Source organism: Scyliorhinus torazame, chromosome 27, assembly GCF_047496885.1.
Source record: "Scyliorhinus torazame isolate Kashiwa2021f chromosome 27, sScyTor2.1, whole genome shotgun sequence".
NCBI lineage: Eukaryota > Metazoa > Chordata > Chondrichthyes > Carcharhiniformes > Scyliorhinidae > Scyliorhinus > Scyliorhinus torazame.
The window spans coordinates 10,322,747-10,349,412 of NC_092733.1; the positions used below are offsets into that span (position 1 = coordinate 10,322,747).

Below are 26,666 nucleotides of genomic sequence, written 5' to 3' on the forward strand. Positions count from 1 at the left end.
AGAGAATGGAGGGGAACGTTAGAGAATGGAGGGGAACGTTAGAGAACGGAGGGGAACGTAAGAGAATGGAGGGGAACGTTAGAGAACGGAGGGGAACGTTAGAGAACGGAGGGGAACGTAAGAGAATGGAGGGGAATGTTAGAGAATGGAGGGGAACGTTAGACAACGGAGTGGAGCGTTAGAGAATGGAGGGGAACGTTAGAGAATGGAGGGGAACGTTAGAGAATGGAGGGGAACGTTAGAGAACGGAGTGGAGCGTTAGAGAACGGAGTGGAACGTTAGACAACGGAGTGAAACGTTAGAGAATGGAGGAGAACGTTAGAGAACGGAGGGGAACGTTAGAGAATGGAGGAGAACGTTAGAGAACGGAGGGGAATGTTAGAGAATGGAGTGGAACGTTAGAGAATGGAGTGGAGCGTTAGAGAACGGAGTGGAACGTTAGAGAAGGGAGGGGAACGTTAGACAACGGAGGGGAACGTTAGAGAATGGAGTGGAACGTTAGAGAATGGAGTGGAGCGTTAGAGAACGGAGGGGAACGTTAGAGAACGGAGTGGAGCGTTAGAGAATGGAGGGGAATGTTAGAGAACGGAGGGGAACGTAAGAGAATGGAGGGGAACGTTAGAGAACGGAGGGGAACGTTAGAGATCGGAGGGGAACGTAAGAGAATGGAGGGGAACGTTAGAGAATGGAGGGGAACGTTAGACAACGGAGTGGAGCGTTAGAGAATGGAGGGGAACGTTAGAGAATGGAGGGGAACGTTAGAGAATGGAGGGGAACGTTAGAGAACGGAGTGGAGCATTAGAGAACGGAGTGGAACGTTAGACAACGGAGTGAAACGTTAGAGAATGGAGTGGAGCGTTAGAGAATGGAGTGGAGCGTTAGAGAATGGAGGGGAACGTTAGAGAATGGAGTGGAGCGTTAGAGAATGGAGGGGAACGTTAGAGAACGTAGTAGAGCGTTATAGAACGGAGTGGAACGTTAGAGAATGGAGTGGAGCGTTAGAGAATGGAGGGGAACGTTAGAGAATGGAGGGGAACATTAGAGAATGGAGTGGAGCGTTAGAGAATGGAGGGGAACGTTAGAGAATGGAGGGGAGCGTTAGAGAACGGAGTGGAGCGTTAGAGAACGGAGGGGAACGTTAGAGAACGGAGGGGAACGTAAGAGAATGGAGGGGAACGTTAGACAACGGAGGGGAACGTTAGAGAATGGAGGGGAACGTTAGAGAATGGAGGGGAACGTTAGAGAACGGAGTGGAACGTTAGAGAACGGAGTGAAACGTTAGAGAATGGAGGAGAACGTTAGAGAACGGAGGGGAACGTTAGAGAATGGAGGGGAACGTTAGAGAATGGAGGGGAACGTTAGAGAATGGAGGAGAACGTTAGAGAACGGAGGGGAACGTTAGAGAACGGAGTGAAACGTTACAGAACGGAGTGAAACGTTAGAGAATGGAGTGGAGCGTTAGAGAACGGGGTGGAGCGTTAGAGAATGGAGGGGAATGTTAGAGAACGTAGTGGAGCGTTATAGAACGGAGTGGAACGTTAGAGAATGGAGTGGAGCGTTAGAGAATGGAGGGGAACGTTAGAGAATGGAGGGGAACTTAAGAGAATGGAGGGGAACGTAAGAGAATGGAGGGGAACGTTAGAGAACGGAGGGGAATGTTAGAGAACGGAGTGGAACGTTAGACAACGGAGGGGAACGTTAGAGAATGGAGGGGAACGTTAGAGAATGGAGGAGAACGTTAGAGTACGGAGGGGAACGTTAGAGAACGGAGTGAAACGTTAGAGAACGGAGTGAAACGTTAGAGAATGGAGGGGAACGTTAGAGAATGGAGTGGAGCGTTAGAGAATGGAGGGGAACGTTAGAGAACGGAGGGGAACGTAAGAGAATGGAGGGGAACGTTAGAGAACGGAGGGGAATGTTAGAGAACGGAGTGGAACGTTAGACAACGGAGGGGAACGTTAGAGAACGGAGTGGAACGTTAGAGAACGGAGTGGAGCGTTAGAGAACGGAGGGAACGTAAGAGAATGGAGGGGAACGTAAGAGAATGGAGGGGAACGTTAGAGAACGGAGTGAAACGTTAGAGAATGGAGGAGAACGTTAGAGAACGGAGGGGAACGTTAGAGAATGGAGGAGAACGTTAGAGAACGGAGGGGAACGTTAGAGAACGGAGTGAAACGTTAGAGAATGGAGGGGAACGTTAGAGAACGGAGTGAAACGTTAGAGAATGGAGGGGAATGTTAGAGAATGGAGGAGAACGTTAGAGAACGGAGGGGAACGTTAGAGAATGGAGGAGAACGTTTGAGAACGGAGGGGAACGTTAGAGAACGGAGTGAAATGTTAGAGAATGGAGGGGAACGTTAGACAACGGAGTGGAACGTTAGAGAACGGAGTGAAACGTTAGAGAATGGAGGAGAACGTTAGAGAATGGAGGAGAACGTTAGAGAACGGAGGGGAACGTTAGAGAATGGAGTGGAACGTTAGAGAATGGAGTGGAGCGTTAGAGAACGGAGTGGAGCGTTAGAGAACGGAGGGGAACGTTAGACAACGGAGGGGAACGTTAGAGAATGGAGGGGAACGTTAGAGAATGGAGTGGAGCATTAGAGAACGGAGGGGAACGTTAGAGAATGGAGGGGAACGTTAGAGAATGGAGGGGAACGTTAGAGAACGGAGGGGAGCGTAAGAGAATGGAGGGGAACGTCAGAGAACGGAGAGGAACGTTAGAGAACGGAGGGGAACGTAAGAGAATGGAGGGGAACGCTAGAGAATGGAGGGGAACGTTAGACAACGGAGTGGAGCGTTAGAGAATGGAGGGGAACGTTAGAGAATGGAGGGGAACGTTAGAGAATGGAGGGGAACGTTAGAGAACGGAGTGGAGCGTTAGAGAACGGAGTGGAACGTTAGACAACGGAGTGAAACGTTAGAGAATGGAGTGGAGCGTTAGAGAATGGAGGGGAACGTTAGGAATGGAGGGGAACGTTACAGAATGGAGGGGAACGTTAGAGAATGGAGTGGAGCGTTAGAGAATGGAGGGGAACGTTAGAGAATGGAGTGGAGCGTTAGAGAATGGAGGGGAACGTTGGAGAATGGAGGGGAACGTTAGAGAATGGAGTGGAGCGTTAGAGAATGGAGGGGAACGTTAGAGAACGGAGGGGAACGTAAGAGAATAGAGGGGAACGTAAGAGAATGGAGGGGAACGTTAGAGAACGGAGGGGAATGTTAGCGAACGGAGTGGAACGTTAGACAACGGAGGGGAACGTTAGAGAATGGAGGGGAACGTTAGAGAATGGAGGGGAACGTTAGAGAACGGAGTGGAACGTTAGAGAACGGAGTGAAACGTTAGAGAACGGAGTGGAGCGTTAGAGAACGGAGGGGAACGTAAGAAAATGGAGGGGAACGTAAGAGAATGGAGGGGAACGTTAGAGAACGGAGGGGAACGTTAGAGAACGGAGTGGAACGTTAGACAACGGAGGGGAACGTTAGAGAATGGAGCGGAACGTTAGTGAATGGAGGGGAACGTTAGAGAACGGAGTGGAACGTTAGAAAACGGAGTGAAACGTTAGAGAATGGAGGAGAACGTTAGAGAACGGAGGGGAATGTTAGAGAACGGAGGAGAACGTTAGAGAACGGAGGGGAACGTTAGAGAACGGAGTGAAACGTTAGAGAACGGAGTGAAACGTTAGAGAATGGAGGGGAACGTTAGAGAACGGAGTGGAACGTTAGAGAACGGAGTGAAATGTTAGAGAATGGAGGGGTATGTTAGAGAATGGAGGAGAACGTTAGAGAATGGAGGGGAACGTTAGAGAATGGAGGAGAACGTTTGAGAACGGAGGGGAACGTTAGAGAACGGAGTGAAACGTTAGAGAACGGAGTGGAACGTTAGACAACGGAGTGGAACGTTAGAGAACGGAGTGGAACGTTAGAGAACGGAGTGAAACGTTAGAGAATGGAGGAGGACGTTAGAGAATGGAGGAGAACGTTAGAGAACGGAGGGGAACGTTAGAGAACGGAGTGAAACGTTAGAGAACGGAGTGAAACGTTAGAGAATGGAGGGGAACGTTAGAGAACGGAGTGGAACGTTAGAGAACGGAGTGAAAGGTTAGAGAATGGAGGGGTATGTTAGAGAATGGAGGAGAACGTTAGAGAATGGAGGGGAACGTTAGAGAATGGAGGAGAACGTTTGAGAACGGAGGGGAACGTTAGAGAACGGAGTGAAACGTTAGAGAACGGAGGGGAACGTTAGACAACGGAGTGGAACGTTAGAGAACGGAGTGGAACGTTAGAGAACGGAGTGAAACGTTAGAGAATGGAGGAGAACGTTAGAGAATGGAGGAGAACGTTAGAGAACGGAGGGGAACGTTAGAGAATGGAGTGGAATGTTAGAGAATGGAGTGGAGCGTTAGAGAACGGAGTGGAGCGTTAGAGAACGGAGGGGAACGCTAGACAACGGAGGGGAACGTTAGACAACGGAGTGGAGCGTTAGAGAATGGAGGGGAACGTTAGAGAATGGAGGGGAACGTTAGAGAATGGAGGGGAACGTTAGAGAACGGAGTGGAGCGTTAGAGAACGGAGTGGAACGTTAGACAACGGAGTGAAACGTTAGAGAATGGAGTGGAGCGTTAGAGAATGGAGGGGAACGTTAGGAATGGAGGGGAACGTTACAGAATGGAGGGGAACGTTAGAGAATGGAGTGGAGCGTTAGAGAATGGAGGGGAACGTTAGAGAATGGAGTGGAGCGTTAGAGAATGGAGGGGAACGTTGGAGAATGGAGGGGAACGTTAGAGAATGGAGTGGAGCGTTAGAGAATGGAGGGGAACGTTAGAGAACGGAGGGGAACGTAAGAGAATAGAGGGGAACGTAAGAGAATGGAGGGGAACGTTAGAGAACGGAGGGGAATGTTAGCGAACGGAGTGGAACGTTAGACAACGGAGGGGAACGTTAGAGAATGGAGGGGAACGTTAGAGAATGGAGGGGAACGTTAGAGAACGGAGTGGAACGTTAGAGAACGGAGTGAAACGTTAGAGAACGGAGTGGAGCGTTAGAGAACGGAGGGGAACGTAAGAAAATGGAGGGGAACGTAAGAGAATGGAGGGGAACGTTAGAGAACGGAGGGGAACGTTAGAGAACGGAGTGGAACGTTAGACAACGGAGGGGAACGTTAGAGAATGGAGTGGAACGTTAGTGAATGGAGGGGAACGTTAGAGAACGGAGTGGAACGTTAGAAAACGGAGTGAAACGTTAGAGAATGGAGGAGAACGTTAGAGAACGGAGGGGAATGTTAGAGAACGGAGGAGAACGTTAGAGAACGGAGGGGAACGTTAGAGAACGGAGTGAAACGTTAGAGAACGGAGTGAAACGTTAGAGAATGGAGGGGAACGTTAGAGAACGGAGTGGAACGTTAGAGAACGGAGTGAAATGTTAGAGAATGGAGGGGTATGTTAGAGAATGGAGGAGAACGTTAGAGAATGGAGGGGAACGTTAGAGAATGGAGGAGAACGTTTGAGAACGGAGGGGAACGTTAGAGAACGGAGTGAAACGTTAGAGAACGGAGTGGAACGTTAGACAACGGAGTGGAACGTTAGAGAACGGAGTGGAACGTTAGAGAACGGAGTGAAACGTTAGAGAATGGAGGAGGACGTTAGAGAATGGAGGAGAACGTTAGAGAACGGAGGGGAACGTTAGAGAACGGAGTGAAACATTAGAGAACGGAGTGAAACGTTAGAGAATGGAGGGGAACGTTAGAGAACGGAGTGGAACGTTAGAGAACGGAGTGAAAGGTTAGAGAATGGAGGGGTATGTTAGAGAATGGAGGAGAACGTTAGAGAATGGAGGGGAACGTTAGAGAATGGAGGAGAACGTTTGAGAACGGAGGGGAACGTTAGAGAACGGAGTGAAACGTTAGAGAACGGAGGGGAACGTTAGACAACGGAGTGGAACGTTAGAGAACGGAGTGGAACGTTAGAGAACGGAGTGAAACGTTAGAGAATGGAGGAGAACGTTAGAGAATGGAGGAGAACGTTAGAGAACGGAGGGGAACGTTAGAGAATGGAGTGGAATGTTAGAGAATGGAGTGGAGCGTTAGAGAACGGAGTGGAGCGTTAGAGAACGGAGGGGAACGCTAGACAACGGAGGGGAACGTTAGAGAATGGACGGGAACGTTAGAGAATGGAGTGGAGCGTTAGAGAACGGAGGGGAACGTTAGAGAACGGAGGGGAACGTTAGAGAATGGAGGGGAACGTTAGAGAATGGAGGGGAACGTTAGAGAACGGAGGGGAACGTAAGAGAATGGAGGGGAACGTTAGAGAACGGAGGGGAACGTTAGAGAACGGAGGGGAACGTAAGAGAATGGAGGGGAATGTTAGAGAATGGAGGGGAACGTTAGACAACGGAGTGGAGCGTTAGAGAATGGAGGGGAACGTTAGAGAATGGAGGGGAACGTTAGAGAATGGAGGGGAACGTTAGAGAACGGAGTGGAGCGTTAGAGAACGGAGTGGAACGTTAGACAACGGAGTGAAACGTTAGAGAATGGAGGAGAACGTTAGAGAACGGAGGGGAACGTTAGAGAATGGAGGAGAACGTTAGAGAACGGAGGGGAATGTTAGAGAATGGAGTGGAACGTTAGAGAATGGAGTGGAGCGTTAGAGAACGGAGTGGAACGTTAGAGAAGGGAGGGGAACGTTAGACAACGGAGGGGAACGTTAGAGAATGGAGTGGAACGTTAGAGAATGGAGTGGAGCGTTAGAGAACGGAGGGGAACGTTAGAGAACGGAGTGGAGCGTTAGAGAATGGAGGGGAATGTTAGAGAACGGAGGGGAACGTAAGAGAATGGAGGGGAACGTTAGAGAACGGAGGGGAACGTTAGAGATCGGAGGGGAACGTAAGAGAATGGAGGGGAACGTTAGAGAATGGAGGGGAACGTTAGACAACGGAGTGGAGCGTTAGAGAATGGAGGGGAACGTTAGAGAATGGAGGGGAACGTTAGAGAATGGAGGGGAACGTTAGAGAACGGAGTGGAGCATTAGAGAACGGAGTGGAACGTTAGACAACGGAGTGAAACGTTAGAGAATGGAGTGGAGCGTTAGAGAATGGAGTGGAGCGTTAGAGAATGGAGGGGAACGTTAGAGAATGGAGTGGAGCGTTAGAGAATGGAGGGGAACGTTAGAGAACGTAGTAGAGCGTTATAGAACGGAGTGGAACGTTAGAGAATGGAGTGGAGCGTTAGAGAATGGAGGGGAACGTTAGAGAATGGAGGGGAACATTAGAGAATGGAGTGGAGCGTTAGAGAATGGAGGGGAACGTTAGAGAATGGAGGGGAGCGTTAGAGAACGGAGTGGAGCGTTAGAGAACGGAGGGGAACGTTAGAGAACGGAGGGGAACGTAAGAGAATGGAGGGGAACGTTAGACAACGGAGGGGAACGTTAGAGAATGGAGGGGAACGTTAGAGAATGGAGGGGAACGTTAGAGAACGGAGTGGAACGTTAGAGAACGGAGTGAAACGTTAGAGAATGGAGGAGAACGTTAGAGAACGGAGGGGAACGTTAGAGAATGGAGGGGAACGTTAGAGAATGGAGGGGAACGTTAGAGAATGGAGGAGAACGTTAGAGAACGGAGGGGAACGTTAGAGAACGGAGTGAAACGTTACAGAACGGAGTGAAACGTTAGAGAATGGAGTGGAGCGTTAGAGAACGGGGTGGAGCGTTAGAGAATGGAGGGGAATGTTAGAGAACGTAGTGGAGCGTTATAGAACGGAGTGGAACGTTAGAGAATGGAGTGGAGCGTTAGAGAATGGAGGGGAACGTTAGAGAATGGAGGGGAACTTAAGAGAATGGAGGGGAACGTAAGAGAATGGAGGGGAACGTTAGAGAACGGAGGGGAATGTTAGAGAACGGAGTGGAACGTTAGACAACGGAGGGGAACGTTAGAGAATGGAGGGGAACGTTAGAGAATGGAGGAGAACGTTAGAGTACGGAGGGGAACGTTAGAGAACGGAGTGAAACGTTAGAGAACGGAGTGAAACGTTAGAGAATGGAGGGGAACGTTAGAGAATGGAGTGGAGCGTTAGAGAATGGAGGGGAACGTTAGAGAACGGAGGGGAACGTAAGAGAATGGAGGGGAACGTTAGAGAACGGAGGGGAATGTTAGAGAACGGAGTGGAACGTTAGACAACGGAGGGGAATGTTAGAGAACGGAGTGGAACGTTAGAGAACGGAGTGGAGCGTTAGAGAACGGAGGGAACGTAAGAGAATGGAGGGGAACGTAAGAGAATGGAGGGGAACGTTAGAGAACGGAGGGGAATGTTAGAGAACGGAGTGGAACGTTAGACAACGGAGGGGAACGTTAGAGAATGGAGGGGAACGTTAGTGAATGGAGGGGAACGTGAGAGAACGGAGTGGAACGTTAGAAAACAGAGTGAAACGTTAGAGAATGGAGGAGAACGGTAGAGAACGGAGGGGAACGTTAGAGAACGGAGGAGAACGTTAGAGAACGGAGGGGAACGTTAGAGAACGGAGTGAAACGTTAGAGAACGGAGTGGAACGTTAGAGAACGGAGTGGAACGTTAGAGAACGGAGTGAAACGTTAGAGAATGGAGGGGAATGTTAGAGAATGGAGGAGAACGTTAGAGAACGGAGGGGAACGTTAGAGAATGGAGGAGAACGTTTGAGAACGGAGGGGAACGTTAGCGAACGGAGGGGAACGTTAGAGAATGGAGGGGAACGTTAGAGAACGGAGGGGAGCGTAAGAGAATGGAGGGGAACGTCAGAGAACGGAGGGGAACGTTAGAGAACGGAGGGGAACGTAAGAGAATGGAGGGGAATGTTAGAGAATGGAGGGGAACGTTAGACAACGGAGTGGAGCGTTAGAGAATGGAGGGGAATGTTAGGGAATGGAGGGGAACTTTAGAGAATGGAGGGGAACGTTCGAGAACGGAGGGGAACGTTAGACAACGGAGTGGAGCGTTAGAGAATGGAGGGGAACATTAGACAACGGAGTGAAACGTTAGAGAATGGAGTGGAGCGTTAGAGAATGGAGGGGAACTTTAGAGAATGGAGTGGAGCGTTAGAGAATGGAGGGGAACGTTAGAGAATGGAGTGGAGCGTTAGAGAACGGAGTGGAGCGTTAGAGAACGGAGGGGAACGTAAGAGAATGGAGGGGAACGTAAGAGAATGGAGGGGAACGTTAGAGAACGGAGGGGAATGTTAGAGAATGGAGTGGAACGTTAGACAACGGAGGGGAACGTTAGAGAATGGAGGGGAACGTTAGTGAATGGAGGGGAACGTTAGAGAACGGAGGGGAATGTTAGAGAATGGAGGAGAACATTAGAGAACGGAGGGGAACGTTAGAGAACGGAGTGAAACGTTAGAGAACGGAGTGAAACGTTAGAGAATGGAGGGGAACGTTAGAGAACGGAGTGGAACGTTAGAGAACGGAGTGAAACGTTAGAGAATGGAGGGGAATGTTAGAGAATGGAGGAGAACATTAGAGAACGGAGGGGAACGTTAGAGAACGGAGTGAAACGTTAGAGAACGGAGGGGAACGTTAGACAATGGAGTGGAACGTTAGAGAACGGAGTGAAACGTTAGAGAACGGAGGGGAACGTTAGAGAATGGAGTGGAACGTTAGAGAATGGAGTGGAGCGTTAGAGAACGGAGTGGAGCGTTAGAGAACGGAGGGGAACGTTAGACAACGGAGGGGAACGTTAGAGAATGGAGGGGAACGTTAGAGAATGGAGTGGAGCGTTAGAGAACGGAGGGGAACGTTAGAGAACGGAGGGGAACGTTAGACAACGGAGTGGAGCGTTAGAGAATGGAGGGGAACGTTAGAGAATGGAGGGGAACGTTAGAGAATGGAGGGGAACGTTAGAGAACGGAGTGGAGCGTTAGAGAACGGAGTGGAACGTTAGACAACGGAGTGAAACGTTAGAGAATGGAGTGGAGCGTTAGAGAATGGAGGGGAACGTTAGGAATGGAGGGGAACGTTAGAGAATGGAGGGGAACGTTAGAGAATGGAGGGGAACGTTAGAGAACGTAGTGGAGCGTTAGAGAATGGAGGGGAACGTTAGAGAATGGAGTGGAGCGTTAGAGAATGGAATGGAGCATTAGAGAACGGAGTGGTGCGTTAGAGAACAGAGTGGAGCGTTAGAGAACAGAGTGGTGCGTTAGAGAACGGAGGGGAACGTTAGAGAATGGAGGGGAACGTTAGAGAACAGAGTGGTGCGTTAGAGGATGGAGTGGAGCGTTAGAGAATGGAGGGGAAGGTTAGAGAATGGAGTGGAGCGTAAGAGAATGCAGTGAAACGTTAGAGAACGGAGTGGAGCGTAAGAGAATGGAGGGGAACGTTAGAGAACGGAGTGGAACGTTAGAGAACGGAGTGGAGCGTTAGAGAATGGAGGGGAACGTTAGAGGATGGAGTGGAGCGTTAGAGAATGGAGGGGAAGGTTAGAGAATGGAGTGGAGCGTAAGAAAATGGAGTGAACCGTTAGAGAACGGAGGGGAACGTTAGACAATGGAGTGGAATGTTAGAGAATGGAGTGGAGCGTTAGAGAATGGAGTGAAACGTTAGAGGACGGAGGGGAACATTAGACAACGGAGTGGAACTTTAGAGAACGGAGTGAAACGTTAGAGAACGGAGGAGAACGTTAGAGAACGGAGGGGAACGTTAGAGAATGGAGGAGAACGTTAGAGAACCGAGGGGAACGTTAGAGAATGGAGTGGAACGTTAGAGAATGGAGGGGAACGTTAGAGAATGGAGTGGAACGTAAGAGAATGGAGTGGAACGTAAGAGAATGGAGGGGAACGTTAGAGAATGGAGGAGCACGTTAGAGAACGGAGGGGAACGTTAGAGAACGGAGTGAAACGTTAGAGAACGGATGGGAACGTTAGAGAATGGAGTGGAGCGTTAGAGAATGGAGTGGAACGTTAGAGAACGGAGGGGAACGTTAGAGAACGGAGTGGAGCGTTAGAGAATGGATGGGAACGTTAGAGAATGGAGTGGAGCGTTAGAGAATGGAGTGGAGCATTCGAGAACGGAGGGGAACGTTAGAGAACGGAGGGGAACGTTAGAGAACGGAGTGAAACGTTAGAGAATGGATGGGAACGTTAGAGAATGGAGTGGAGCGTTAGAGAACGGAGTGAAACGTTAGAGAACGGAGTCAAACGTTAGAGAATGGAGTGGAGCGTTAGAGAATGGAGTGGAGCATTCGAGAACGGAGGGGAACGTTAGAGAACGGAGGGGAACGTTAGAGAATGGAGTGGAGCATTCGAGAACGGAGGGGAACGTTAGAGAACGGAGGGGAACGTAAGAGAATAGAGGGGAACGTAAGAGAATGGAGGGGAACGTTAGAGAACGGAGGGGAATGTTAGAGAACGGAGTGGAACATTAGACAACGGAGGGGAACGTTAGAGAATGGAGGGGAACGTTAGAGAATGGAGGGGAACGTTAGAGAACGGAGTGGAAAGTTAGAGAACGGAGTGAAACGTTAGAGTATGGAGTGGTGCGTTATGGAACGGAGGGGAACGTTAGAGAACGGAGGGGAACGTAAGAGAATGGAGGGGAACGTAAGAGAATGGAGGGGAACGTTAGAGAACAGAGGGGAATGTTAGAGAACGGAGTGGAACATTAGACAACGGTGGGGAACGTTAGAGATGGAGGGGAACGTTAGAGAATGGAGTGGAGCGTTAGAGAACGGAGTGGAACATTAGAGAATGGAGGGGAACGTTAGTGAATGGAGGGGAATGTTAGAGAACGGAGTGAAACGTTAGAGAATGGAGGAGAACGTGAGAGAACGGAGTGAAACGTTAGAGAACGGAGTGAAACATTAGAGAATGGAGGGGAACGTTAGAGAACGGAGTGGAACGTTAGAGAACGGAGTGAAACGTTAGAGAATGGAGGAGAACGTTAGAGAACGGAGGTGAACGTTAGAGAACGGAGTGAAACGTTAGAGAATGGAGTGGAACGTTAGAGAATGGAGTGGAGCGTTAGAGAACGGAGGGGAACGTTAGAGAACGGAGTGGAGCGTTAGAGAATGGAGGGGAACGTTAGAGAACGGAGGGGAACGTAAGAGAATGGAGGGGAACGTTAGAGAACGGAGAGGAACGTTAGAGATCGGAGGGGAACGTAAGAGAATGGAGGGGAACGTTAGAGAATGGAGGGGAACGTTAGACAACGGAGTGGAGCGTTAGAGAATGGAGGGGAACGTTAGAGAATGGAGGGGAACGTTAGAGAATGGAGGGGAACGTTAGAGAACGGAGTGGAGCATTAGAGAACGGAGTGGAACGTTAGACAACGGAGTGAAACGTTAGAGAATGGAGTGGAGCGTTAGAGAATGGAGTGGAGCGTTAGAGAATGGAGGGGAACGTTAGAGAATGGAGGGGAACATTAGAGAATGGAGTGGAGCGTTAGAGAATGGAGGGGAACGTTAGAGAATGGAGGGGAGCGTTAGAGAACGGAGTGGAGCGTTAGAGAATGGAGGGGAACGTTAGAGAACGGAGGGGAACGTAAGAGAATGGAGTGGAGCGTTAGAGAATGGAGGGGAACGTTAGAGAATGGAGGGGAACATTAGAGAATGGAGTGGAGCGTTAGAGAATGGAGGGGAACGTTAGAGAATGGAGGGGAGCGTTAGAGAACGGAGTGGAGCGTTAGAGAACGGAGGGGAACGTTAGAGAACGGAGGGGAACGTAAGAGAATGGAGGGGAACGTTAGACAACGGAGGGGAACGTTAGAGAATGGAGGGGAACGTTAGAGAATGGAGGGGAACGTTAGAGAACGGAGTGGAACATTAGAGAACGGAGTGAAACGTTAGAGAATGGAGGAGAACGTTAGAGAACGGAGGGGAACGTTAGAGAATGGAGGGGAACGTTAGAGAATGGAGGGGAACGTTAGAGAATGGAGGAGAACGTTAGAGAACGGAGGGGAACGTTAGAGAACGGAGTGAAACGTTACAGAACGGAGTGAAACGTTAGAGAATGGAGTGGAGCGTTAGAGAACGGGGTGGAGCGTTAGAGAATGGAGGGGAATGTTAGAGAACGTAGTGGAGCGTTATAGAACGGAGTGGAACGTTAGAGAATGGAGTGGAGCGTTAGAGAATGGAGGGGAACGTTAGAGAATGGAGGGGAACTTAAGAGAATGGAGGGGAACGTAAGAGAATGGAGGGGAACGTTAGAGAACGGAGGGGAATGTTAGAGAACGGAGTGGAACGTTAGACAACGGAGGGGAACGTTAGAGAATGGAGGGGAACGTTAGAGAATGGAGGAGAACGTTAGAGTACGGAGGGGAACGTTAGAGAACGGAGTGAAACGTTAGAGAACGGAGTGAAACGTTAGAGAATGGAGGGGAACGTTAGAGAATGGAGTGGAGCGTTAGAGAATGGAGGGGAACGTTAGAGAACGGAGGGGAACGTAAGAGAATGGAGGGGAACGTTAGAGAACGGAGGGGAATGTTAGAGAACGGAGTGGAACGTTAGACAACGGAGGGGAATGTTAGAGAACGGAGTGGAACGTTAGAGAACGGAGTGGAGCGTTAGAGAACGGAGGGAACGTAAGAGAATGGAGGGGAACGTAAGAGAATGGAGGGGAACGTTAGAGAACGGAGGGGAATGTTAGAGAACGGAGTGGAACGTTAGACAACGGAGGGGAACGTTAGAGAATGGAGGGGAACGTTAGTGAATGGAGGGGAACGTGAGAGAACGGAGTGGAACGTTAGAAAACAGAGTGAAACGTTAGAGAATGGAGGAGAACGGTAGAGAACGGAGGGGAACGTTAGAGAACGGAGGAGAACGTTAGAGAACGGAGGGGAACGTTAGAGAACGGAGTGAAACGTTAGAGAACGGAGTGAAACGTTAGAGAACGGAGTGGAACGTTAGAGAACGGAGTGGAACGTTAGAGAACGGAGTGAAACGTTAGAGAATGGAGGGGAATGTTAGAGAATGGAGGAGAACGTTAGAGAACGGAGGGGAACGTTAGAGAATGGAGGAGAACGTTTGAGAACGGAGGGGAACGTTAGCGAACGGAGGGGAACGTTAGAGAATGGAGGGGAACGTTAGAGAACGGAGGGGAGCGTAAGAGAATGGAGGGGAACGTCAGAGAACGGAGGGGAACGTTAGAGAACGGAGGGGAACGTAAGAGAATGGAGGGGAATGTTAGAGAATGTTGGGGAACATTAGACAACGGAGTGGAGCGTTAGAGAATGGAGGGGAACTTTAGAGAATGGAGTGGAGCGTTAGAGAATGGAGGGGAACGTTAGAGAATGGAGTGGAGCGTTAGAGAACGGAGTGGAGCGTTAGAGAATGGAGGGGAACGTTAGAGAACGGAGGGGAACGTAAGAGAATAGAGGGGAACGTAAGAGAATGGAGGGGAACGTTAGAGAACGGAGGGGAATGTTAGCGAACGGAGTGGAACGTTAGACAACGGAGGGGAACGTTAGAGAATGGAGGGGAACGTTAGAGAATGGAGGGGAACGTTAGAGAACGGAGTGGAACGTTAGAGAACGGAGTGAAACGTTAGAGAACGGAGTGGAGCGTTAGAGAACGGAGGGGAACGTAAGAGAATGGAGGGGAACGTAAGAGAATGGAGGGGAACGTTAGAGAACGGAGGGGAATGTTAGAGAATGGAGTGGAACGTTAGACAACGGAGGGGAACGTTAGAGAATGGAGGGGAACGTTAGTGAATGGAGGGGAACGTTAGAGAACGGAGGGGAATGTTAGAGAATGGAGGAGAACATTAGAGAACGGAGGGGAACGTTAGAGAACGGAGTGAAACGTTAGAGAACGGAGTGAAACGTTAGAGAATGGAGGGGAACGTTAGAGAACGGAGTGGAACGTTAGAGAACGGAGTGAAACGTTAGAGAATGGAGGGGAATGTTAGAGAATGGAGGAGAACATTAGAGAACGGAGGGGAACGTTAGAGAACGGAGTGAAACGTTAGAGAACGGAGGGGAACGTTAGACAATGGAGTGGAACGTTAGAGAACGGAGTGAAACGTTAGAGAACGGAGGGGAACGTTAGAGAATGGAGTGGAACGTTAGAGAATGGAGTGGAGCGTTAGAGAACGGAGTGGAGCGTTAGAGAACGGAGGGGAACGTTAGACAACGGAGGGGAACGTTAGAGAATGGAGGGGAACGTTAGAGAATGGAGTGGAGCGTTAGAGAACGGAGGGGAACGTTAGAGAACGGAGGGGAACGTTAGACAACGGAGTGGAGCGTTAGAGAATGGAGGGGAACGTTAGAGAATGGAGGGGAACGTTAGAGAATGGAGGGGAACGTTAGAGAACGGAGTGGAGCGTTAGAGAACGGAGTGGAACGTTAGACAACGGAGTGAAACGTTAGAGAATGGAGTGGAGCGTTAGAGAATGGAGGGGAACGTTAGGAATGGAGGGGAACGTTAGAGAATGGAGGGGAACGTTAGAGAATGGAGGGGAACGTTAGAGAACGTAGTGGAGCGTTAGAGAATGGAGGGGAACGTTAGAGAATGGAGTGGAGCGTTAGAGAATGGAATGGAGCATTAGAGAACGGAGTGGTGCGTTAGAGAACAGAGTGGAGCGTTAGAGAACAGAGTGGTGCGTTAGAGAACGGAGGGGAACGTTAGAGAATGGAGGGGAACGTTAGAGAACAGAGTGGTGCGTTAGAGGATGGAGTGGAGCGTTAGAGAATGGAGGGGAAGGTTAGAGAATGGAGTGGAGCGTAAGAGAATGGAGTGAAACGTTAGAGAACGGAGTGGAGCGTAAGAGAATGGAGGGGAACGTTAGAGAACGGAGTGGAACGTTAGAGAACGGAGTGGAGCGTTAGAGAATGGAGGGGAACGTTAGAGGATGGAGTGGAGCGTTAGAGAATGGAGGGGAAGGTTAGAGAATGGAGTGGAGCGTAAGAGAATGGAGTGAACCGTTAGAGAACGGAGGGGAACGTTAGACAATGGAGTGGAACGTTAGAGAATGGAGTGGAGCGTTAGAGAATGGAGTGAAACGTTAGAGAACGGAGGGGAACATTAGACAACGGAGTGGAACTTTAGAGAACGGAGTGAAACGTTAGAGAACGGAGGAGAACGTTAGAGAACGGAGGGGAACGTTAGAGAATGGAGGAGAACGTTAGAGAACCGAGGGGAACGTTAGAGAATGGAGTGGAACGTTAGAGAATGGAGGGGAACGTTAGAGAATGGAGTGGAACGTAAGAGAATGGAGTGGAACGTAAGAGAATGGAGGGGAACGTTAGAGAATGGAGGAGCACGTTAGAGAACGGAGGGGAACGTTAGAGAACGGAGTGAAACGTTAGAGAACGGATGGGAACGTTAGAGAATGGAGTGGAGCGTTAGAGAATGGAGTGGAACGTTAGAGAACGGAGGGGAACGTTAGAGAACGGAGTGGAGCGTTAGAGAATGGATGGGAACGTTAGAGAATGGAGTGGAGCGTTAGAGAATGGAGTGGAGCATTCGAGAACGGAGGGGAACGTTAGAGAACGGAGGGGAACGTTAGAGAACGGAGTGAAACGTTAGAGAATGGATGGGAACGTTAGAGAATGGAGTGGAGCGTTAGAGAACGGAGTGAAACGTTAGAGAACGGAGTCAAACGTTAGAGAATGGAGTGGAGCGTTAGAGAATGGAGTGGAGCATTCGAGAACGGAGGGGAACGTTAGAGAACGGAGGGGAACGTTAGAGAATGGAGTGGAGCATTCGAGAACGGAGGGGAACGTTAGAGAACGGAGGGGAACGTAAGAGAATAGAGGGGAACGTAAGAGAATGGAGGGGAACGTTAGAGAACGGAGGGGAATGTTAGAGAACGGAGTGGAACATTAGACAACGGAGGGGAACGTTAGAGAATGGAGGGGAACGTTAGAGAATGGAGGGGAACGTTAGAGAACGGAGTGGAAAGTTAGAGAACGGAGTGAAACGTTAGAGTATGGAGTGGTGCGTTAGGGAACGGAGGGGAACGTTAGAGAACGGAGGGGAACGTAAGAGAATGGAGGGGAACGTAAGAGAATGGAGGGGAACGTTAGAGAACGGAGGGGAATGTTAGAGAACGGAGTGGAACATTAGACAACGGTGGGGAACGTTAGAGATGGAGGGGAACGTTAGAGAATGGAGTGGAGCGTTAGAGAACGGAGTGGAACATTAGAGAATGGAGGGGAACGTTAGTGAATGGAGGGGAATGTTAGAGAACGGAGTGAAACGTTAGAGAATGGAGGAGAACGTGAGAGAACGGAGTGAAACGTTAGAGAACGGAGTGAAACGTTAGAGAATGGAGGGGAACGTTAGAGAACGGAGTGGAACATTAGAGAACGGAGTGAAACGTTAGAGAATGGAGGAGAACGTTAGAGAACGGAGGTGAACGTTAGAGAACGGAGTGAAACGTTAGAGATTGGAGGGGAACGTTAGAGAACGGAGTGGAGTGTTAGAGAATGGAATGGAACGTTAGAGAATGGAGGGGAAGGTTAGAGAACGGAGGGGAAGGTTAGAGAAAGGAGTGGAGCGTAAGAGAATGGAATGGAACGTTAGAGAGTGGAGTGGAACCTTTGAGAATGGAGGGGAAGGTTAGAGAGTGGAGTGGAATGTTAGAGAATTGAGTGCAACGTGAGAGAATGGAGTCGGCAGAAATTTCTTCTCTGTCCCAGATTTCCAGTAGCTGATGGGGATGACGGGTGATTCCTTCTCCTCCAAGTTTGAAAATCTCCGCTGGAATTTCGAGGCCTAGAGTGTTGGGCCCAGTAACGTGGCGGCACTGAAGAAGCCCAGATGTCATTGTTATCAGTGAGGAGTTGCAGATCCTTAGCTTTCTCAGTCCACCATTAGCTCTTAATTTCCCAACTTTTTATTTTTATCTCCGCCTTGACTAATTGTTGAGCTCTCCTCTTTGCCTTGCTGGGTGTATCGTTGTTCCAGGTGTGGAGAGCTTTCCTCGTCTTGCCGATGAGGTCTTGGATGGTGCGGTCGTTCTCGTCGAACCGGTCTTGGTGTCTCCTGGTCTTGGGGCCGATGGTTTCTTCGCAGCTTGAGATGATGGTTGTCTTCACCTCTTTCCAGGAATCGGCCGATTATGAAATCGACCACGTGCCAGTGCTTTGATCGCGGATGTCTCCAGGAAGTCTTCTTGGTGGAAGAGTGCGTCAGTGATTACAAGTTGGTGTTCCGCGCATTTGGTGAGCAGGAGAACCCCATTGGAGTTACAATCCCCAACTACTTCCTTTCTGATAGTTCCTTCCCAGTGTTAGGAGTGCTTTCCAACAACGGTGTTGAAGTCATCGCGGGAAATGGTCTTCCCTTCCTTCGGAATGTTGGAGAGTGCGGTGTCCAGGGTGGAGTAGAAGCCTCCTGTAGACGGACCATTGGCATTAAGTGCTGGTCACAGGCACTCACAGCTGTTGCCCTCTGGCAAGTTGTAGACGGAGGGTCATGAGGCGCTTGTTGATGCCGACGCACCTCCGAGAGCCGGTTGACGAGTTTGTTCTTGATGATGAATCCAATTCCATGCACCCTGGGCTGTTCCTCAGCTTTTGTTCTCCAGAAGAAGGTGTAACCACCCCCTCCTTCCCTCAGCTGCCCTTTGCCTGCTCTTCGGGTCTCTTGCAGGGCAGTGACGTCAAGGTTGAAGTGTCTGAGTTCACGGCAACAAGGGTAGTTCTCTGTTCCAGTCGATTGTTTGGTACGTTATCCATGAAGGTTCGTACATTCCAGATTCTGAAATTTAGTCGAACTTTGATTTTGTGACTGCAGGCAAATGAGCTGCTAGATGTGGTTACCAGCCAGGTTGGGGACGGAACGGGCTATTTTTAGGACACCTTTTCCAACTCTTATAAATAATAATCTTTATTTTCACAAGTAGGGTTACACTAACACTGCAATGAAGTTACTGTGAAAATCCCCTAGTCGCCACACTCCGGCGCCTGTTCGGGTACACAGAGGGAGAATTCAGAATGTCCAAATTACCCAACAGCCCGTCTTTCGGGACTTGTGGGAGGAAACCGGAGCACCTGGAGGAAACCCACGCAGACACGGGGAGAATCCCCAAGTCGGGAATCAAACCCGGGACCCTGGAGCTGTGAAGCAACAGTGCTAACCACTGTGCTACCGTGCTACTTTCCCCATACTGGGTGAGGAGAGCGGATCCTGGAGAGGGCAGCTCGATCATTAAAAAAGCTGCCAAAACCCTCCCCTGTTCCTATTCCAAGAGCGAGACGGCTGAATCGAACTCCACCGGTCAGAAGCTAGGAATTTCCAGATCTCATGGTCCTGCCCCCGTCACCTCTCGCTGATTGCCACCGGCCTTGTCTGAGTGGGGGATGTGTTGGTTCCCTCTCGGTAGATGCCTGGGGCGGGACATCTTTTAACGTGGGAATGCTGTTGCACGTTAGCATGGTCCTTGACAGAGGGTAGGTCCATTCTAGTGGCCAGGGGACCTCGACGATTGGGACCTCCCTACAGCTGCCGCCTTCATCCACCATCGCAGCCATTGATACCAGATGAGTTTCTCTCGCCTGCCCCATCTCCGAGGGCTGTTTTGGAATGCGATTTGTTTGGTTCCTCCCCTCCGACCTTACCGTCATGAGTGACCCCACCAGGAGCTCAAGGCTCCCGATGACAACGCTCTCGGGATCAATGGAACGTCAAAGCTCTCCAACCGCGGCAAGGAAAAGCAAATAAATTGAAGGAATGGGGAAATAATCATTTGCGTTTAACCTTTTTAAAAAGGCTTAAAGCACTTGATGTGAACAACAAAATGGTGACACTGACCAAGGAAGGCGATATCAGCAAGGACGACCAAGAGATTGATGAAGCGGGTCGGCTGCAAGGGGTGGGAATGTGTCGGGGCGGGGGAGCGGGTGTTCGGAGGGAAACTCCGGATGTGAAGGAAGGCAAAGAGGGAGACACGCGCCAAAGGGCAGTTTCAATGAGGGGCGGAGGAGGGGCAGGTCTAATGGCAAATGAACGAGAAATGGGCAGCACGGGAGCATGGTGGTTAGTACAATCGCTTCACAGCTCCAGGGTCCCAGGTTCGATTCCCGGCTTGGGTCACTGTCTGTGCGGAGTCTGCACATCCTCCCCGTGTGTGCGTGGGTTTCCTCCGGGTGCTCCGGTTTCCTCCCACAGTCCAAAGACGTGCAGGTTAGGTAGATTGACCGCGCTAAATTGTCCTTATTGTCCAAAATTGCCCTTAGTGTTGGGTGGGGTTACGGGGTTATTGGGATAGGGTAGAGATGTGGGCCTGGATAGGGTGCTCTTTCCAAGAGCCGGTGCAGACTCGATGGGCCGAATGGCCTCCTTCTGTACTGTTAATTCTCTGAATTCTATGAAATGAAGGGAAGGAGTGAACGAGGGAGAAAACAGAATGAAACAAGTGGGAAATGTCAGAGAGAGAGAGAGAGATGGTAGGTTCGATGGCCAGGATGTCCGAGTACACTTGCAGTATATTTTACTGCTGTGTTTCCTCATTGTAGAGAGCAGTAAAAACATCAACAATCATAAATAACCAGAGTTAATTTTATTTTTGCACGTTGTGTTCTCCATAAGCCTGTGCAGTCACCTTCCTGATCTATCAGCGGGTGTACTTTGAGATTTACAAGGTTTGATTTGGATCATTATTCAGCTCTTGTGTTTGGTGGGGATGAACCGTCCTTTGTAATATTGCACTGTTTCATTGGGCACCATCGCGAGAGACTTTGCCTTTATCTGATTGGTGAACCTCACCTCACCTATAACCTCCAACCTCCCTCCCACCGACCTTTAACCTTCAGGCTTATTCACCTCCATCCAGCTTCTATTTGAGCTGCCGGCTCTCCGGGATAGACCTGGGGTTCCCGAGAATTGGAGATCGATCTCCGGGACACGGCCGTGCCCAAGGCAGGAGGAATAGCATCAGGACAATGAAAGCGAGGGAAATTTTCTTTGACCATTCCTCTTCACCACGTGGAAAATATTGAAAATGGGGGAATAAAAAGGCTGTTTGTCTGACAGGCGAGCATCGTCCAATTGGATAGCGAGTCTGTCTGCTTTCCGATTAGAACATAGAACATGGAACATTACAGCGCAGTACAGGCCCTTCGGCCCTCGATGTTGCGCTGACCTGTGAAACCACTCTAAAGCCCATCTACACTATTCCCTTATCGTCCATATGTCTATCCAATGACCATTTGAATGCCCTTAGTTTTGGCGAGTCCACTACTGTTGCAGGCAGGGCATTCCACGCCCTTACTACTCTCTGAGTAAAGAACCTATCTCTGACATCTGTCCTATATCTATCTCCCCTCAATTTAAAGCTATGTCCCCTCGTGCCAGACATCACCATCCGAGGAAAAAGGCTCTCACTGTCCACCCTATTCAATCCTCTGAGCATCTTGTATGCCTCAATTAAGTCACCTCTTAACCTTCGTCTCTCTAACGAAAACAGCCTCAAGTCCCTCAGCCTTTCCTCATAAGATCTTCCCTCCATACCAGGCAACATTCTGGTAATTCTCCTCTGCTTCCGTTCCAATGCCTCCACATCCTTCCTATAATGCGGTGACCAGAATTACACGCAATACTCCAAATGCGGCCGCACCAGAGTTTTGTACAGCTGCAACATGACCTCATGGCTCCGAAACTCAATCCCTCTACCAATAAAAGCTAACACACCGTACGCCTTCTTAACAACCCTGTCAACCTGGGTGGCAACTTTCAGGGATCTATGTACATGGACACCGAGATCTCTCTGCTCATCCACACTGACAAGAATCTTACCATTAGCCCAGTACTCTGTCTTCCTGTTACTCCTTCCAAAATGAATCACCTCACACTTTTCTGCAATTAAACTCCATTTGCCACCTCTCAGCCCAGCGCTGCAGCTTATCTATGTCCCTCTGTAACTTGTAACATCCTTCCGCATTGTCCGCAACTCCACCCACTTTAGTGTCATCTGCAAATTTACTCACCCATCCTTCTAGGCCCTCCTCCAGGTCATTTATAAAAATGACAAACAGCAGTGGGCCCAAAACAGATCCTTGTGGTACACCATGAGTAACTGGACTCCAGGCTGAACATTTCCCATCAACCACCACCCTTTGTCTTCTTCCAGCTCGCCAATTTCTGATCCAAACTGCTAAAACACCCTGAATCCCATGCCTCCGTATTTTCTGCAGTAGCCTACCATGGGGAACCTTATCAAACGCTTTACTGTAATCCATATACACCACATCAACTGCTTTACCCTCATCCACCTGTTTGGTCACCTTCTCAAAGAACTCAATAAGGTTTGTGAGGCATGACCTACCCTTCACAAAACCATGTTGACTATCTCTAATCAAATTATTCCTTTCCAGATGATTATACATCCTATCTCTTATAAACCTTTTCAAGATTTTGCCCACAACAGAAGTAAGGCTCACTGGTCTATAGTTACCTGGGTTGTCTCTACTCCCCTTATTGAACAAGGGGACAACATTTGCTATCCTCCAGTCTTCTGGCACTATTCCTATAGACAAAAATGACTTAAAGATCAAAGCCAAAGGCTCAGCAATCTCCTCCCTAGCTTCCCAGAGAATCCTAGGATAAATCCCATCCGGCCCAGGGGACTTATCTATTTTCACACTTTCCAGAATTGCTAACACCTCCTCCTGATGAACCTCAAGCCCTTCTAATCTAATAGCCTGAATCTCAGTATTCTCCTCGACAATGTTGTCTTTTTCCTGTGTGAATACTGATGAAAAATATTCATTTAGCATCTCTCCTATCTCCTCGGACTCCACGCACAACTTCCCACTACTGTCCTTGACTGGCCCTACTCTTACCCTAGTCATTCTTTTATTCCTGACATATCTATAGAAAGCTTTAGGGTTATCCTTGATCCTACCTGCCAAAGACTTCTCATGTGCGCTCCTGGCTCTTCTTAGCTCTCTCTTTAGGTCCTTCCTAGCTAACTTGTAACTCTCGAGCGCTCTAACTGAACCTTCATGTCTCATCTTTACATCAGCCTCTTTCTTCCTCTTGACAAGTGTTTTGACACCACGGTTCCCTTGCTCGACCACGATTGGCGTGGGAAGGTTGGTGTCACGAGGCTGGACGTGTTGACCGACTAATGGCTGGAGCGTGGGGGCAAATCATGCGACAAAACCTCCAGGAATTCGTTTAAACACAGTTGGCAACCCTACTTTCCACCCAAACTCCATCCAATCTCCCTCCAACCTGCCTTCCTAGAGAAACCCCAGCCTCAATGTTCGATTGGAGCTCGCTGCCCCGACACTGGCTGAAAAAGCAGCGAGTGTAGTGATATCATGGTTGTGTTGTAATTGATCGACTGACCACTAGGAGTCTCACTACTATATAAGCGAATGTCAGAGTCGGGTGATCCCTCCGACTGGCGGGAGGAAGCTGGAGAGAGGTCGCTTGTGCTTGACCTTACTGTCATTCATCTGTTGTTTTGTATATATTTGACCCACAGTTAATGTTAATAAATCGTTTATAGCTTTGGCTACAGGTGTTCTTGAAATATAAATCAGGCCATCCGACAAGAACATTACAGCGGGTTGTTGCGAGCGGGAGCGCCCTGAATGGGAAGGGGGGGGGGGGGGGATATGGGGGGGGGGGGGGGGGGGAGCAGCAGTAACTTTTCCGAAAGGGAATTGGACAAATACTTACAACACCAGGTTAAAGTCCAACGGGTTAATTTGGAATCACCTGGGGAAGGAGCAGCGCTCCGAAAGCTAGTGATTCCAAATAAACCTGTTGGACTTTAACCCGGTGTTGTAAGACTTCGTACTGTGCCCCCCCCCAGTCCAACGCCGGCATCTCCACATCCTGGATAAATACTTCCCAGACATTGGCAGGGCCTTTGTGGCGAGTGCAGAGGGGGGTCAGTGGGACCATTTGGATAATGTTTTCAAAAAGCCACATTGAATGAATCATACTGCACAAAACGAAACCAAAAAGAGGTGGGGGGGGGTGGGATTATAAGATTTTCACCCTCTCGGTGTAATAACGTCACATTTCCTGGAATCGACCCCACGGTAGGCATTATACCGAGACGCTTGTAAATGATCTGGCGATGAACAGACAGCGAGAAATTGCGGAGATGCATTTGTCTTCCCAAGAATTAACATCTATTCATCTCGCTGACAGTCAGTGAGAGCCTCCGCTTCCAGACGTTAGCAATTTAATTAAGCTGGAAGTCGGCTGTGTAAAAACGTACGTAACTGCCGCAATGTTTTCTTTTGGGGGGGGGGGGGGGGGGGGTTGGGGAGCGGGAGATGGTCCATTTATGTCTGGCCTGGCCCTTTATTGCTTAAAGTGGCAGTGTTGCCGTCTGGTGCGCCAACCAGGTGATGTTTCGATGTGGCCACCTCGCTCAATTACCCGACAGCTGAGGTGCAGCGTCTCGTTGAGAACACTGGTGGGAGAATTTGTGCGACTGTATTCTATTCCCATCCGCCCCCTGTTCCCTCAAAGTGCATGGGATCGGTGAATATGTCTTGCGGTCAGAGAGGTCTGCAGCAGAAAAGGCCCTTCGGCCCATCCCGTCTGCGTTTGGTTGACAGAGAAAGGAAAGACAGGGAAATGGTATGCTGATAGGAACTCAGATTGGCAGACTTTTGTTGACCGATGCGATATGGCACGGCTGGCGCTGGTGGTAGCGGAGTAACATAGGCACAGGAGGAGGCCATTCAGCCCCACTTACCTATTCCAGCACTCAATGAGATCGAGGCTGATCTATGGCCTGACCCCATCCCTTAATACCTTTGGATAGCAAAAAGCATCAATCGCATATTTGAAATTAATCATAGACCCAGCATCAGTTACTCTTTATGGGAGAGAGTTCTAAACATGGCCCACCGTTTATGTGTCAAAATGGTGCCGAGCTTCACCCCTGAGAGATCGGATTCCACATTTTTGACTTTGGGCAGGATTTCCCACCCCTCCCCCATTCTATTCTAATTTTCATTCATTAATGGCGAGGGTAGGGGATTGTCATGTTTTTGTAATGTTATAAAGGTACCATTCGCCCATAAGGGATTGTGTAAACACGCTGTGGGTTCATTTATTAAGCCTCGACACATGAGAATAGATATACTTGGATAGAAAGCTGGAAGAGACCAGCAGCAGAGCTGTGCGCGTGTGCTCTGCTGAAAAGCAAAGTGAAACTATAACTGGATCGCATGAGACACGTCCCCTCTGGTGATGGCATGCTGCAATCCCTTAAAGACACATTACAACAGAAACTATAGAGTCCTGCATTCACTATCCTGAGAAATATGAGTTTAAGTCCCACCGTGACAGCCAGACAATTTGATTGAATCTTCAAGATTCAAGGGGCTGGTTTAGCACACTGGGCTAAATTGCTGGCTTTTAAAGCAGACCAAGGCAGGCCAGCAGCACGGTTCAATTCCCGTACCAGCCTCCCCGAACAGGCGCCGGAATGTGGCGACTACGGGCTTTTCACAGTAACTTCATTGAAGCCTACTTGTGACAATAAGCGATTTTCATTTCATTTCATTTTCATTCATTTCAAAAATAGGATTTTTTTTTTTTAATTACCACAGCGAAAGGTGTCTGTGAAGCTGTTAGATTGTCACAAAAGCCCAATTGGTTCACTTCAGGAATGGAAACCTGATCTGGGCAATAGGGCAGCATGGTGATTAGCACTGCTGTATCACAGCACCAGGGACCCAGGTTCAATTCCAACCTTGGGTGACTGTGCGGAGTCTGCACGTTCTCCCCGTGTCTGCGTGGGTTTCCTCCGGGTGCTCCGGTTTCCTCCCACAGTCCAAAGGCGGGCAGGTTAGGTGGATTGGCCATGATAAATTACCCCACAGTATCCAAAGATGCGCAGGCTGGGGTTGGGTGGGGTCAGAAGGGTAGGATAGGGGAGTGGGGTGAATTAGGGTTCTCTTTCAGAGGGTCGGTGCAGACTCAATGGGCCGAATGGCCCCCTTCTGCACTGGCGGAATTCTATGAATATGTGATTCTAGTCTCATACCGGAGCTCCGAAGATGCCGAGTGAGCCAATCAGCTGTTAGAGATTGGGCTTTGCTAACACCAGCCTTGCTAACGCGTTCAAAGAAGGAATCAAGATGCCAGAGGTGGTTAAATACGGAGCTTACTTTCCACTCAGAAGCCTGTGATTCAGAACGATCCATCCCTCATGTGCCAGTTCTTGGATCAGTTGAAAACAGTGAAAAAGTTATGGAGCTTTGGTAAGATTAAGTTGGTTTTGTTGAACGTAGGAATTGACTGAAAGGTGACACCCATGTACATCAACTGGGGCCTGCACTGGGCTAGCTGCATCCTGAAACCTTTTCGCAATGCTTCAGCAATCGAGGCACGCCCCAAAGCTTTTGAGGCGAAGCTGTAGGCCCCACATCAAAAATCAAAATCTTACACCAACTTTACGGCCTTAAAACATTTTGGAAATCAATTGGAAAGAATTTGGCAGGAGAAGGTGGAAAATAGTTGAGAAAAATAAATAATGCCAGGGGCTTTGAAACTGAGTGAGAGTAAGAGAGGGTGAGAGTGAAATAGAGGGAGAGAGAGGCAGAGAGAGTAAGAGAGACAGAAAGGAAGAGAGTGAGAGAGACAGAGAAAGAGAGTGAGAGAGGGAGTGAGATCTGCTCCGCCCCTCCAAACGTGCACTCTACCTCGACCCAAATCCCAGCCCTACCTCATCTTTGGACACTATGGGGCAATTTATCACGGCCAACCCACCTAACCTGCACATCTTTGGACTGTG

At 49.5% G+C, this 26,666-nt stretch overlaps 1 protein-coding gene across 1 annotated transcript in view; it reads right to left on the bottom strand.

Moving 5' to 3' along the window:
- Window positions 1-26,666, bottom strand: part of LOC140403197 (noelin-2-like) — a 473,392-nt gene that overhangs the window by 354,596 nt on the left and 92,130 nt on the right. The gene's annotated exons all lie outside the window — the stretch shown is intronic.